Source organism: Neovison vison, chromosome 6, assembly GCF_020171115.1.
Source record: "Neovison vison isolate M4711 chromosome 6, ASM_NN_V1, whole genome shotgun sequence".
Taxonomy (NCBI): Eukaryota; Metazoa; Chordata; class Mammalia; order Carnivora; family Mustelidae; genus Neogale; species Neogale vison.
In genome coordinates this window covers 127,221,802-127,236,851 of record NC_058096.1, presented here as the reverse complement: position 1 = coordinate 127,236,851, position 15,050 = coordinate 127,221,802, and the positions used below count along the sequence as shown (strand labels likewise).

General features: G+C 41.3%; 1 protein-coding gene across 3 annotated transcripts in view; it reads right to left on the bottom strand.

The window, feature by feature from the left end:
* The window catches only part of STAG1 (stromal antigen 1), a 428,984-nt gene extending 415,630 nt beyond the window's left edge, over nt 1-13,354 (bottom strand). For all 3 annotated transcript variants that reach the window (XM_044252306.1, XM_044252305.1, XM_044252303.1), the window contains exon 1: nt 13,117-13,354. The gene's annotated coding sequence lies outside the window, so the exon portion shown is untranslated. The remainder of the gene's footprint in view (nt 1-13,116) is intronic.
* Nucleotides 13,355-15,050: the final 1,696 nt, after the last annotated feature.

The window sequence follows — 15,050 nt, the reverse complement described above, 5'->3', positions numbered from 1 at the left end:
GATAAAGGAGTATATTACAAGGAACATAAAGGAAGCCAAACTGCCAAGATCTGAATCCTACTTCTGCTAATTACTAGCTATGTGACCTTTGAAAAAAATCAATGAACTTCTCTGTGCTTCAGTTTCCTCATCTATAAGCTGAAACTTAACAGTAGTACCCACTTCACAGGGTTACCTTTAAGAATTACATAACATATTAATATGCTTAGAACAGTGTTTGATATGTAAGAAAATATAGTAGCTATTACTTAGTATTATTACATTGCTGTTAACTATTATACTATTTTGCTTCTTTGCATCACTTTCATTAATAACTAACATACCAGATAGCACACATACAAAACATATACATCACTGCAAAAAGCTCTACTGAACAACACTATCAGACCACAGGATAGTTAGAATGCCTGGTGAGGGTGCCTGGGTGGCTCAGTCCCTTAAGCATCTCCATTTGGCTCAGGTCATGACCCCAGGGTCTTACGATTGAGTCATGCATCAGGCTCCCTGCTTGGCAGGCAGTCTGCTTCTCCCTCTGCTCCTCTCCCCACCCCCCACTTGTGCACATGCATGCACATGCGCACGCGCTCTCTCTCTCTCTCTCTCTCAAAAAATAAATAAAATCTTAAAAAAAAAAAAAAGTGCCTGGTAAGATAACGTGTATCATTTTCTTCTCTAATTTTTTAATCAGTTCTTAGAAAAAAAGCATTCTAGGCCCAAAGCATTTTTTAATCTATTAACTCTGCTGTGTAATGAAGAACTTGAAGTTCAGTCCTATTTAATAAGTCAAAAAAGAGTGGGAAAGAAGAGTGTATCTCTGAGGATCTCTTTCTTTTTTTTTTTTTTTAATTTTATTTATTTATTTGACAGACAGCAGAAACAGGGAGAGGCAGGCAAAGGAAGACGGAGAATCAGGCTCCCCACTGAGAAGAGAGCTTGATGTGGGGCTTGATCCCAGGACCCCGAGACCATGACCCGAGCCGAAGGCAGAGGTCCAATCCACTGAGCCACCCGGGGGCCTCTGAGGATCTCTTTCTGAGAAGACAACCAAACAAATGGATTTTCTCATTCCCTCTCCACCCTACACATCACGCTACCCACTAAACTCTCTCTCAGCAAATAGTACCACCCTTAGAGAAGGAATTAACTATTAATCATTTTGTATTAGTTAATTATTAACAAATTAAAAAAGCAAATTTGTAACATAGTAATATAAGCTTCTCTAACACAGTAAATAAAAGATCTACAGCTGCATCTAACAATTAGCCTGATTTTAAAGTACAGATTATAAATGGTTTTGGGAACATCTCAGACATCTGTATATGAAAATATTTCTTATTTCTACTTATAACAAAATCACAGGTATTGTTAGCACAATTGTGATTTGGTGCTCACATACAAAATCAAGCAAAATGCCAAATCTCACTTACAGGTTAGTGAAGATAAAGATGTGATATTTTCCAATCTAAGTTCATGAACCCTGGTTTTAAAAAAGAACCCTGGTTTTGGGGGCATCAAGATGGCACAGTTGGTAGGGCCTCCAACTCTTGGTTTCAGCTCAGACCGTGATCTCAGGGTCAGGGTCATGGGATCAAGCCCTGCAGCCAGCTCCGTACTCAGCACGGAGTCTGCTTGGGATTCTCTCTCTCCCTCTGCTCCTCCTGCTCGTTCTCTCTCTCTCCCCCTCAAATTAATAAATCTTTAAAAAATAAAAAAATTAAATTAAAAAACTAAAAAAGATTTGCTTTAGGAAATTAGACTTTAGAGTCACAAAACACTGGACTCGAACCTACCACTTTCCAGCTAAGTAGTACTGGGAAAAGGTACTTAACCTCTCTACTTCATTTGTGAAATGGGAACATACCAAAGTAAGACTGCTGTGCTATTTAATTACTTCAAACTACTTAACAGAGTATTTGACACATCCTCAATAAACGAATAAACTATTATAATCAGTAACCAAATCTGACAATTACATAGTACACAACCTTGCTATGCATCAGAATCTGAGAGATTTGGTGTGAGCTGATCTGGGATAGATCCAAGCCATTGCTAAATTTTTAAAGCTCCCAGGTGATTCTAATATGCAGCCAGTGGCCTTACAGACAAAGTTCAAACTCTGCAGTCTGGCACACTAGGAACTCTCATCACTACTTACAGCTCTGTATTTTAATCACTCCTCCACAGGTAACCAATGCTCTGAACACACACTAAACTAATGCTTCATCAACAAGTGGGCTCTAGTAGTGTCTCTCAAATGCCAGCCTATATCAGAGACACCAGAAGGACCTGTTAAAAATTGCTGGTCTCTGCAAAATTTCTAATTCAGCTGGACTGGGGAGAGGTCCAAGAACATGCATTTCTTTTTTTTTTTTTTTTAAGATTTTTTTTTTTAATTTATTTGACAGAGAGGGCGAGATCACAAGTAGGCAGAAAGGCAGGCAGAGAGAGGGAAGCAGGCTCCCTGCTGAGCAGAGAACCCGATGTGGGGCTCGATCCCAGAACCCTGAGACCATGACCCGAACTGAAAGCAGAGGCTTAACCCTCTGAGCCACCCAGGTGCCCCAGAACATGCATTTCTTAACAAGCTCCCAGAAAATAGTGACACTGCTGGTGCATGGACCACACTTGGAGAACCCACTGGTCCACACTAGATCACAACCTGGTTCCTTTATAGTCACCTAAAATGGCATTCCTATCTCCAACATACCATTCTTGACTAACTAACTTTCACTTTCCTTCCAAAATTCACCTTCAGGAAGTATTTAATCACTTCAACAAACCACCTCAAGGCACTTATTATCTACTATAAAACTTCACTAGAAAAAAAAAAAAAAACTACAGAATGTTCTTAGTGGTCTTAGTGGTACACTAACGCTCGTATACACAGACTCTTTCATAAGAACTAGAGAAAAAGGCCTCCTCTAGACAGGTGAATTTTTAAAAAAGTAAAAAGCAAAAGGGGAGTCTGTCAAGCAGAATAAAATCTGGATTTCAGCTGGCACCTACCCTTTCCGCCAGGTACCTTTATGTAGAGCACCAATTCCACAGTCATAATAGCCCTGGCATAGCATTACTACTAAAACACAAAGGAAGAACACTCAAACCAATCCTGAGTATCAGGAAAGGAGGAAGAGGAAAGAATGAGGAATCAGGTTATCAGGAAAGGACTTGTGGAGAAAGTATCACCTAAGTTCTGAATCATAAATTGCTTTCTCTGTACACAGAGCAACAATGTCTTCATATATACAGTGTATGGCTTACTGTAGATTTCAATAAATTATGAATGACTCTCCATAAATAAAATTATACGAAAACACTTGCTAATCTACCTCTTTCTCAACAAATAAAGAAGCAAACACACACCAACAGCTGGCACCAAAAACTATAAATACTACCTAAATATTAACATTTTGGTCTGTATACTTACCAGCTAGGAGAAAGCACAAATTTTTCTAATAACCAATGGGAGATCAAAGGCAAAAGAAGCCTGCTGAAAATGCACTTGGGTTTTTCAAAATTAAAGACTTTCAAATAGTGGGTTAAAGCCTCTGCCTTCAGCTCAGGTCAGGATCTCAGGGTCCTGGGATTGAGCTCTGCATCCGACTCCCTGCTCAGTAGGGAGCCTGCTTCCTCCTCTCTCTGCCTGCCTCTCTGCCTACTTGTGATCTCAGTCTCTGTCAAATAAATAAATAAAATATTTTTAAAAAATAAAATAAAATAAAGTTTTAATCTACTACTAGTTCTATGTGCCGATAAGAACCAAGTAATTAAAATGCTTTCCTTCAGGAAAGTAACCTCCTTATTTACCTGTAATTTATTCACCTTTTAAATTTAAGATTACTGTCCTTATAATTTATGTGCAATGCAATACAGTCTATTAGTTTAAAGCTAACTCTTTAACTTCTACAACAACCCATGACAGAAGTATACTTTTATTCCCATTTTAGAGATGAGAAAACTGAAGGTAAGAGAGGTTATTAAAGAACTCACCCAAGTGGGGCGCCGGATGGCTCAGTTGTGATTTCCGCTCAGGTCATGATCCTAGGATCCTGGGATCAAGGAGCCCTGCATTGGGCTCCCTGCTTGGCAGTAAACCTGCTTCTCCCTTTCCCACTCCCCCTGCTTGTGTTCCCTCTCTCTCAGTTTCTATCAAATAAATAAATAAAATCTTAAAAAAAAAAAAAAAGAAGAAGAAGAAAGAAAGAAAGAAAGAAAGAACTCACCCAAGTTTACATACCTAGGAAGGGGCTGCATTAGAATTTAACATAGGCAGTGTGACTCAGGTGCCAGGAACTCTCTTGAACAATGGCTTTCTCAGTCATTTATCATGTGACATGCTTCCTTCATGTGTAAACATATGAACTTTTTCACTATCCTTAGCAATGCAAGATACACGGTAAAACATTTTCTTCCCAAAATGTAATTTAAGTTTGAACAATAAAGTAGGACACAACTTGTGCAATTTTAGCTTTTATATCTTGCATTATGTCATAAAAATTTCTGCGTATTTGCTACTTTATACCATCGCTACCAGAGAACAGAAGAAGCCTACCTCTCAGTGCTGTAAATGAGATAAGAAAAATACTAACCTGATACAATAAGGGTCAACACAGCTTTAGAATAAAAGGAATCAAGTACCTCAAAAGAGACAATAAGGTCATGTTCATGCTTGACTATGTATAAAGCACACTTTGTCTGCCTAAGATTGAGAAGATAGGCAATGGTGTCTCAAACATCTACCTGGGCCTTTACACAATTCAACAACTATGAAGAGAAATTTTGCCAGAGAGCCTAAAAACAGTAAAGGTAATATGTAATTATTAATGTTACTTTGATCAGAAAAAAAAGGGACTCTGTGGAAGAACTCTTCTGACTCTTATCACTTCCAAAACATAATGTATTTATTATTTGGAGTGAATTGACAGGGAGAAAGCCATCTCCCCTTCATTTTGCAAGTTAAGCTTCCAAAGTATCTTGAACCTAACCCCCTCCTAGCATTTTACATGTTATTCCTATTAGTTTGTTTTGTTGCTTTATTATTGTAAAATGTTTATTGGTACATAGTAAATACTCAGTATTTTCTTTTACACTTATTAACACCAGAACAAAGACATGGGGAGATGGGCTAGGATACAAGTATGTAATCCAACTTGCTGTAAGCATAAAACTCAAAGAGAAGCACAGTACAGATAAAGAGCTGAAAAGCCAAACTGCAGCCATGTGAGAAATATGAGGAAAACTTAATCCCAAACAACACAGGGAAAATTAAGAAAATTCATCAGGCAGTTATGAGAGACAGTTCTCCATGGGTCTCTCACTTTTCTGCATGTCTTGAAAACAGAGGCACTGAATGCCTGTGTCCCAAACTTTTCAAGATTACCTTATACAGTGAACAGTCTTGGAAAGAGAAACAGCATCTCCAGAGAAAAGGAGAACCATGCTTACTATCCATTATAAGGATTCAAGTTTTCCTAGGCTTAAGATTCGTCTCCTGTAACCCAACCCAACACATGCAGATCTTCTATCTTTACAATACCATAGTGTGTGCAAACTGGGGCTCAAAGATCGGATGCAAATGCTGATTCTGTCATTTGTTAGCTGCACAGTCTTGAGACAATTAGTCTACAACACTAAAGGATATTAAGCAGTATGACCACCACCACTTACCACTACTGCTATTGCTGTAGTGCACTGCCCTCTTTGATCAAGGAGCGTCATCCCAGTATCCATTACACTGTGGCAGGTTAACTTGTTAGCCTTCAAGTACAATAAAATCTCTGGCCTCTAAAGAATCATGACAGGCATTAGCACATAATCAATGTTTACTATAAATGAAAGAGAGATTCTACTTCCACATTATCAGAAAAAAGCAAAACATGAGATGTCTAGGTGGCTCGGTTGGTTAAGCGTCTGCCTTCTGCTCAGGTCATGTTCCAGGGTTCTGGGATCAAGTCCTGCATCTGCACTGGGCTCCTTGCTCAGTGGGCAGCCTGCTTCTCCCTCTGTCTGCCTTTTCCCCTGCATCTGCTTTCTCTTTAATAAATAAATAAAATCTTTAAAAAAAAAAAAAAAAAAAAGGAGAGGACTGCCTGGGAGGCTCAGTCATTAACGTCTGCCTTTGGCTCAGGTCATAATCCCAGAATCCTGGGACTGGGCCCACATCTGGCTCCCTGCTCAGGGGGAAGCCTGCTTCTCTGTCTCTCTCCCTCCCTACTTGTGTTCCCTCTCTCGCTGCGTCTCTGTCAAATGAAAAATAAAACCTTTAAAAAAAAAAAAAGGAAAAAAGAAAGAAGGAAAAGAGAAAAACAACTGTATGCTGCCTTAAAGAGGTACAAGTGAAACACAAAGAAAAAGAGTTTTTAAGTAAATCAGTGAATAAAGATATATAATGGGAATAGTAAGCTCAAGAAAATTGAAGTAGGTATACATAAAGTAGACCCAAAAACAAAGTATCACCAAAGAGAAAGAGAAATATTTCAAATGATAAAAAGATCAATTCATCAGAAAGACGTATTATATATCGTATGTACTTAATAACACAGCTTCAAAACACAAGCCAAAAACTGACAGAATTAAAGGCGGAAAAGACAACTATATGAAACAGAAATTGGATATTTTATCCTCTCAGCAACTGATAAAACAATAACCCCTTCCCAAACAAACAAACAAACAAAAAAAAACAGCAAATACAGAAATGATTTGAAAAGGCCAGCAAAACACCTTAACCTAATTGATGTTTAAAAATACTACACCCAACAACTGCATAATACATTCTTTTCAACTATAGAAGGTTCATTTACCAAGAAAGACCATAAAACAAGATTCAATAAATTTAAAAGGATTAAAATCATACAAAATTTGTTATCTGACCTCAAAAGGAGATTAAGTTAGAAATCAAATACCTAAAATCATCCCAAATATTTGAAAATTACATACACTTTTAAGTAACCCACATGTCAAAGAAGAAATTACAAAGCAAATTAGAAATTATTTCAAATTGAGTAACAAAAAATACAACATATCAAAATTTTTGTAATACAGCAATGTTTACAGGAAAAGTGATACTTTTGAATGCTTAAATTAAAAAACAAAATCAAGAAATGTCTAAAATATATAACTTAAGATTCCACTTTAAGAAGCTAAAAAAAGCAAAAATGTGGAAGACAGAAAATTATAAGGAAAAGAACAAATGAGATAGAGAAGATAAATGGAGGAAACTAGCAATGTTATTATTTGAAAAGGTAACAATACTGGTAAACCAAGAATGATACCGGTCAAGAAAAAAGTGTACTAACACCACAAGAAATTAAAGAAGAGCTATCACTACAGAGCCTACAGACATTGGAAGGATTACAATGGAATCTTATAAGCAATTATATTAATAAATGAAAGGAGATAAACAAACATCTTTAAAAATACAACTTACCAAAACTGACAAGATGAAACAAAACCTAAATAGCCATACGTCTAATAACAAAACTGAATTGGACTACTACCAAAAACCTTCCCATAAAGAAAAATTCCAAGTCTAGACAGTATCACTGAATTCTAACAAACATTCAATTAAGAATATCAATGCTAACAAATTCTTTCAGTAAATAAAGGAACACCTCCCAACCTATTTTTTGAGACCATCATAATCATTACGCTGAAACCTGACAAAGACATTACAACCAAAGAAAACTACAAAGCAATATCCCTCATGAATATCCCAAATCCCTAACATTAAATATAAAAAAAGATAATACTCTGTGACAACATGAAATTAACCTAGGAAGCAAGGTTATTTTGACTCTCGAAAACCACCATTTCTTTATTCATTCTACCACCATTTTGGCTAGTAGGACACCTGGGTGGCTCAGTCGGTTAACGATCTGCCTTTGGCTCAGGTCGTGATTCCAGGGTTCTAAGCTAGAGTCCCACTATTTTTCCCTCTGCCTGCCATCCCACCCCCACTCCCCCCCCACCCCACTTGTGTGCCATATGCACACGCGCTCTGTCCCTGACAAATAAATAAACTAAATCTTCAGAAATAAACAAAAAGTAAATTCTGGCTACTGCGAGCAAAGTTACTGTGAACATTTTTATTCGCATGTTATCTTCAACTTACTAGATATATCAAATTTTTCTGCAAAATGGCTGACAATCTATACTCCTGCCAAAAATGGGAGTATAATTTCTCCACATTCTCACCAACACTTGATATTATCAGAATGCTTAATGTTTACCAATTTGACAGAAGTGAAATTATTTCTTCTTATGGTTTTCCTCTGTACTATTCTGATTACCAAAGTTCAATGCTTTTCCAACTCTGACTCATGGTATCACTTAGGTGAGTTACAACTAACATTCTTAATTTAAAAAACAAAATGAGAAAATATCAGAGGGCACTGCATAAAGGTTAAATGTTATTTCATGAAACTTCTATTTCCATTGTGTATATGCTTATACTGGGTCACAATATAAATTATTTTTGTTAACTGTATGCTTCTAGCAAGTTAAAAGTCATTTTTATAGCTGTTTCATTATAGCAAAACTCTATAGAGACATCTGGGCAACTTATTAGGACACCATTCAGGACCATGACACAAAAATGTATTTTATGAAAGTAAGACCTGAGATGTCCTTCCAGCATAAACTGGCAAAAACAGAATCAGAAGAGGGAAAAGAAAAAAACTTGAGGGAAGCAATAAAGGGTGAATTATATGGAGAAAAGTTTCTATAAAACTAACTCATCTATGACCTACTTAAAGCTCACTTCAAAATAATCACATTTCTCAATAAAACAAGGTTTCTCTCAGCACTAAGACAGAAAGCTGGGATCCTATCCTTTCTTAACTATTGAAATGACAGAAAACTGACCCCTCCTTCTCTAGAGACATAATTCCCATCTCAAGATTCATCTCATTCTAGGCCTCATACAAGAGTATTCTTTTAGGTCTCTGCTTTCTACCCTTCCCTAAGGAGTGTCACAGTAACTACAGACATCTTAATTCCAAAGACTTACAAGTTTATTCAGTTAACAAAGATTTACCAAGCCCCTAGTATATCCATCCCCTCTCTATTAAGAAATTAAGTTGTATCTCCCTCACAATTTTAACTCCTTGTTATATTCTTAAAGATTATTTATTTATTTGACAGAGAGAAAAAGACACTGAGAGAGGGAACACAAGCAGGGAGAATGGGAGAGGGAGAAGCAGGCTTCCTGTGGAGCAGGGAGCCCGATGCGAGGCTGATCCCAGATCCCTGGGATCATGACCTGAGCCAAAGGTAGACATTTAACGACTGAGCCTCCCAGGCGCCTCATCCTTGTTATATTTATTAAAGCTTGATATCCTTAACTAAAACTAATCGCCTCCTCTTGAAAATATTTTTCTTAGACTCAAACCATCCCACATACCATGACCCAATTTCTGCTATCTTCTCTGGTTAACTAATAATATCCCTACTCTAACCCTTTCAAATAACTGTTCTTTTTCATAAGAATTTCTTCCTCACAAACTGTGGACTAATCATACCACAACAATTGCAATGAGTGTGAATCTACCTGTCACTCAATAGGAGTGTTATCTTGAGCTTTAAAATCTCTTACCTTATGAGACTCAATCTCATCTCTAAAATGGCTAAAACAATAGGTATCAAGGAATAATACTAATTACATAATCTATTGCCTTTCTTATTACCTAACATTTACTATAATTTTAGTTTTTAATTTCCTCTAAATGCAATAAAATGTTTTCATAGAGGCACTTAAAGTGAGATACCAAGAAATATGGGAAGGAAAGGTTTAAAGACATATAAGTAAACTCATCACATCAGTTATTGCTCTCCTTCTGTGCTCTGCTCCTGCGTATATCCAGATTCTAAAAAGGCAAAAATAAAAATACTTCTTTCCCAATGGCAGACAAAATTTTAAGAACCCTCAATGACCCACACCCTATAAATTCCACTCCCTTTGACTGTGGGGAGACCTGTAAATATAATGGGATACCATCTCTCCAGTGGTTGTTATAAGGCAAATAGATTTTGCATATGTATTTAAGGTTCCTAATCAGTGGAATGGCCCAAAAGGAAATTATCCTGGGTGGGTCTGACCGGACCAGATGAGCTTTAAAAAAGGGTCTTAAAGGAGAGTTTAGAGGTCAGATGGAGGAAGTCAAGGAGACTGGCTTCTGCTTGTTTGAATAAAAGTAACCATAATCATATGGGAACTGCTTATGTGGACTAGTGGTAAACTAACCAAAAGCTAACAAAAAGAGGGACTTACAGCCTCAAGGAAATTAACTGTGCCAACAAGTACTGAGCTTGCAAAAACACTCTAAATCTCAGATAAAAACTGTAGCCACAGCTGACATCTTGATGAGATGATCTGGTGAGATGTTTTACATCTCCAGCTACTAAGTCCAGCTACCAAGTACCCAGATTGCTCACCTATAGAAACTGTGAGACAGTAACTGGGTGTTGTTTAAGCTGCTAAATTAGTTGTACTATGCTATACATCAAAAGAAAATGAATACACTCCCTCACTACAGGACCAAACAGCAAAGGAAAAAAGGGGAAGATGAAACAGGACTTTAGCTGCCTCCATTTTGACTTCTATTTTGACCTCCATTTTGCCTCAGTCAGAACTTTCTTACTAATTAAGCTCCTCTTTCTGGCTCCTCTCTTAAATCAGGCGAAACACCCTACCAGCAAAGCATCCCCTGATAAGAACCAAAACTATACCCACAACCAATAAGGGCTGCCCTGGGCAGTCCTTATACCCCACCAAGACCCCATGTGACTAACTCTAGGGCAATGACTGACTTGACCTTCACTGCCCCCCCCCACCTGCATGTACCCACCCACCTTTGATTCACATTTTCCTTACGGAAACCTAGAAGTTTTAGCATTTGGGAGAAACAGTTCTCCCAGTGTCTGCCTCACTGAAATAAACTTGTTTCACCACCTTTTGTCTCTTAGCCTTTGGATTTTGTCAGCAGCAAGTGCCTGGACCTAGTCTGTTTGGGACCCCTAGAGCCAGATGCTCTTTACCCCTGAACCCCGGCTAAAAAGAGATGCATTTTTTTCCTCATGGTGCATTAGACCTCCTCACAGCACTGATTATGAAGATATACAGATCCAGAATCAAGGGGAAAAGGTAAAAACTGCATAAAATGTTTGAAGTTTTAACTATTAAAAAAGCCTTTTTCATACAGATTTTGTTAAACTATCATATAATTTAGTACCTTCATTTTAGTGATGAGGAAAATAAAGCTCAAAAGAGTGACACCCCAAAAGGTGACAAACTTAGGAAATGTTTATTAAAGTAACTTCAGTCCGGGGCTCTTTCCCCTACACCACAGCCCTCCTTAAGGCTCTGAAAGAGCCATTCGAATCAACAGTAATTATATTACTGTCTTCAACAGAAGGAATCCAAGTAACATAATTTCCCGTATTTCCCATCTATTTCATTATCTCCTAGCTATCAGAACATCAAAAACTAAAGTGGATACTGAGAAATTTCCACTCAACAGTAGCTGGTTGGGTTGTAAAAACGACCACTGGTAAACCACTTAAATAAATTTAAAATACATTCTAAAAAATATAAAGAAAAAAAAAATTAGAACACCTGTAGGTTTTCCAGAACTTTATTTAGAAAGCAAAAAATTTGTGTTCTAAGTGTTGACAAAAAATCAAAAGCAAACAGACAACCTTTCCGGATCTTTCAATATATCCCCCCTTCTGCAATTTTTTAAAAATCTGATATTATCACTATAAATATGAAAATACAGTACAATATATAAACAGTAAATAAAATGGTTTTTAGTTTCATTGTTGTGTGTCCTTTCCTAGGTATATCACCATCAAAATTTGCAGGTTTCTTAAAAACACGGAAAACTAAAAGGTAGAGTCATACTCAAATTCCACATAAATCACAAATCACTGAACTTTATACCAACTCAAATACTTTTACAATGTATTTCCTAAGAAGATGCAAAATATACTCCTTTCTAGTCAGGACCACAATTAGGAATAAACTATATTCACCATCTTAACAAGAACTTTAACAGCAAATAATTCGCTATCGTCACATACAGACAGCATTGTTTTGGGTCTATAAGCTTCCGAAACCATCCCACGATTTATACGCCCCGGGCACGATTCTCTGCAATGTGAAGAGAATCGATAACATTTCAAATGTGGGTAGAAAGGGTGACGTGACAATCCTAAGACCTGAAAATTTTTTTCAGTCCCTAGAGCACACATAAAGCACCCAGTTCAGACCCTCCAATCAAGGCCCAGGTCCAACTCCAGGCACTCCAGTTTCCCAGCTCTTCACCCCGCCCCCACCCCGAGAAAGGAGGGAAAACAACTTTTATTGGCCTCTTCTCCCGAGGAATTGGCAAACTAGCGGGGCAGTGCTCTGGCCTGAACACGTTTCACAGGGAGGCCTCCGTCGGGGGCGGGGAAGGCAGATAGCGGGAAAGCCCGGCTTCGACGCCCCTTCTCCCCCAGTCGCCAACCCCCTGCCCCACCCCACCAAGCAGCAGCCTCGGCCGGCCGCCACGCCGAGCGACCCCCAGGCCCCTCCGCGGAGGCGAGCTCGTTGTCATGTGACGACGCCGCCGCTAAAACACCGCAGAAACGCAGGGCGGCGGGCGGCGGACGGCATTCGCACTAGCCCGCCTCGGCCCGGCCCCACCGGGAGCGGGCGAGTCCCGAGAGTCCGGGCGGGGGGGCGGAGGGCGAAGGGCTGGCTTGGCGGCGGGCCCGAGCGCGCCACAAAGGCTTCCGCGCCCGTCGCTGTAGTGCCCGAGCAGGCGGGGGCAGAATTTTCGGGCCCGCGGGAGGGGTGGGGAGGAACGAGGGCTCCCGGGTGCCCGCCGCGCCCACAGGCGCCCCCCCCGGGCTCCCGGACAACCAGCGACTGCCGCGCCCCGCACAGGCCCGCGCGGCCTCCCTCCCCCGCGCGGGGCCCGCGCCCGGCCCGCCCGCCCGCTCCTCGCCCGCGCTCCCTCGCTCTCTCGCTCTCGCCCGGCCTCCATCTTGGATCCGCGCTTCCAGCCCCCGCGCCGCTGCCGCCGCATTCCCCCTTTCCCGCCCCCCGCCGCCGTCGCCGCCGCCCGCACTCACCTCAGCTGCCCATCCGGGCGCCGCCGGCCGTCGACCTAGTTTCCCCCCAAAAGTCTCCGGTGTGTTATTCCCGATGTGGGGGGGTTGTTACGGGGTGGTCGCCGGGGGTTCGGGAGCGGGGGCCGCGCCTTCAACGGAGCTGCAATCCTAACCCGCCATCTGGTGGCATTTTCCACACGCCAATGGCGCCGCTGCAGACTTGGGTCCGGACCGCCCTCTGCTGGCCGCGACGCTTACTGCCTAGCTGACGGGACGGGCCTGCCCGGAAAAGGGAGGGAGCTGAGGCGCGAGCTGGGGGCCACGGCGGGGACGCGCGCAAACGCTTTCCTGTGGGGATTGCACGCACGCGCACCAGCGGGGCGGGAAACGTGGCCGCTGCGTGGAGACCCCGCCCCCGCGCGGAGCGGTAGCCTAGCTCAGCCAATCGCAATTAGCGGATACCTCTTGGTGAGGACGTTGTAGATGGTTCTTGGGCCGCCTGAGGCTGGCGGAAGGACGGCCACGGTGGCGCCTGCGCGCCCCGCTAGCCGGGTTGCCGCCCGCCATTTTTGGAGCTTTTCCGAGACCTGGGAGGGAGACCCGCCCCCGGCCCCTTCACCGAGGCCCCTCCCCAGCTCTCGAGACTAGTGCTTCTCTGCAGCTCCGCCTGAGTCGTGGTGTCCGCATCCGACGCTGGGTAGCCCCTTGCGGAAATGGGAAGGAGTAAAGGAGCTAAATCCCTCTCCCACCTCTCCTGGGTTTGAAGAGGGTCTCTGAGCTTAGCATTGTGTTAGCTATACTTATTGTTGACTGTTGGCAAGGCGCTTTCGCCAGTAAGGGTGAAAAGGTTTCGAGAACTGTTCAGGCCCTCCCGTGCCAATCTAGACGCTACAGTGCCAGCTCCAGGCCGATTGGCGTCGTCCCTGCCTCTGGAAAGCAGATCCACTCCTTAGTGCTGGCTTTGCATAAGGCGGCAGCATTGGCTAGTTAGTGAAAAAGGAATGTAGCTAGACTGGGAAAATACAGCCTCAGCTTTGGTATGCGATTTCTCTTCCCACAGCATAGGACTATTTTCAGTGGCTCTGAAATGGACGTGAGAATTGACTGACGGGAGATCGTGATCAAAATATGCCCTTGAACGTGGCCTCTTCCTACCCGCGCTTTTCTGTGATGGTGGCTCCTATCTTTCACCTGCTCACAACTTTTCAGTACAAAAGTGAATCCTTAATCTCCCGGCTCATCAACCCAATTTGTGACCAAATTCTCTGTTGCTAGAGCCAGCTCTGTTTTAATATTGCCTTAGAATCGCTCGATTCCTTTACAGTCCTCAAAGCCAATCTCCAGTAAATTACCCCAATTTCTGGTTTCTTTCCGAAAAGGGCACAAAGTGTATGGCTGTTTGACTGGATGAAGTAGCAACGGAGCTAAACACACACATACACACGCACTAATGTCTTGTTGATTTCTTTTATATTCTTTGCAAAGACTGTTTACAGCTTTCCTTGTTATTAAAGGTGCCAGGCGCAGTCTATACTAAAAGATAACTTCATTTAGTTTCCAGGGACCAAAGCAATGGGATTATAAATTCTCCAGTTTGATATTCTCTCCATCTTGAAGTATCTGTAGTCACATTGTGTTCCTGATCTCAAAAATTCTCACCAAATCAACCTGTTCTCCTCTTTTTTCCAAAGCCAATCTTCCTTGGACTATGTAAGCCATCCCTTCTCACTTCCCTCCACCACTACTTTTGTAAGGTCTTGTCTCTTCAATGTCCTTATCCACCAGCTTCTTCCTTTTTGCTTCTCAACACACCGTTACCACTGTCTTTTTAAAAATTTCAGTGCTACTATTCTCTCCAGGTACTGTATTATCACCCTTTCTTTCACACACATTTCTGAAAAGAAGCAGTCACCGCCTTCATTTGCACTTTATTCCTTAGCTTAATCAGACTTCAT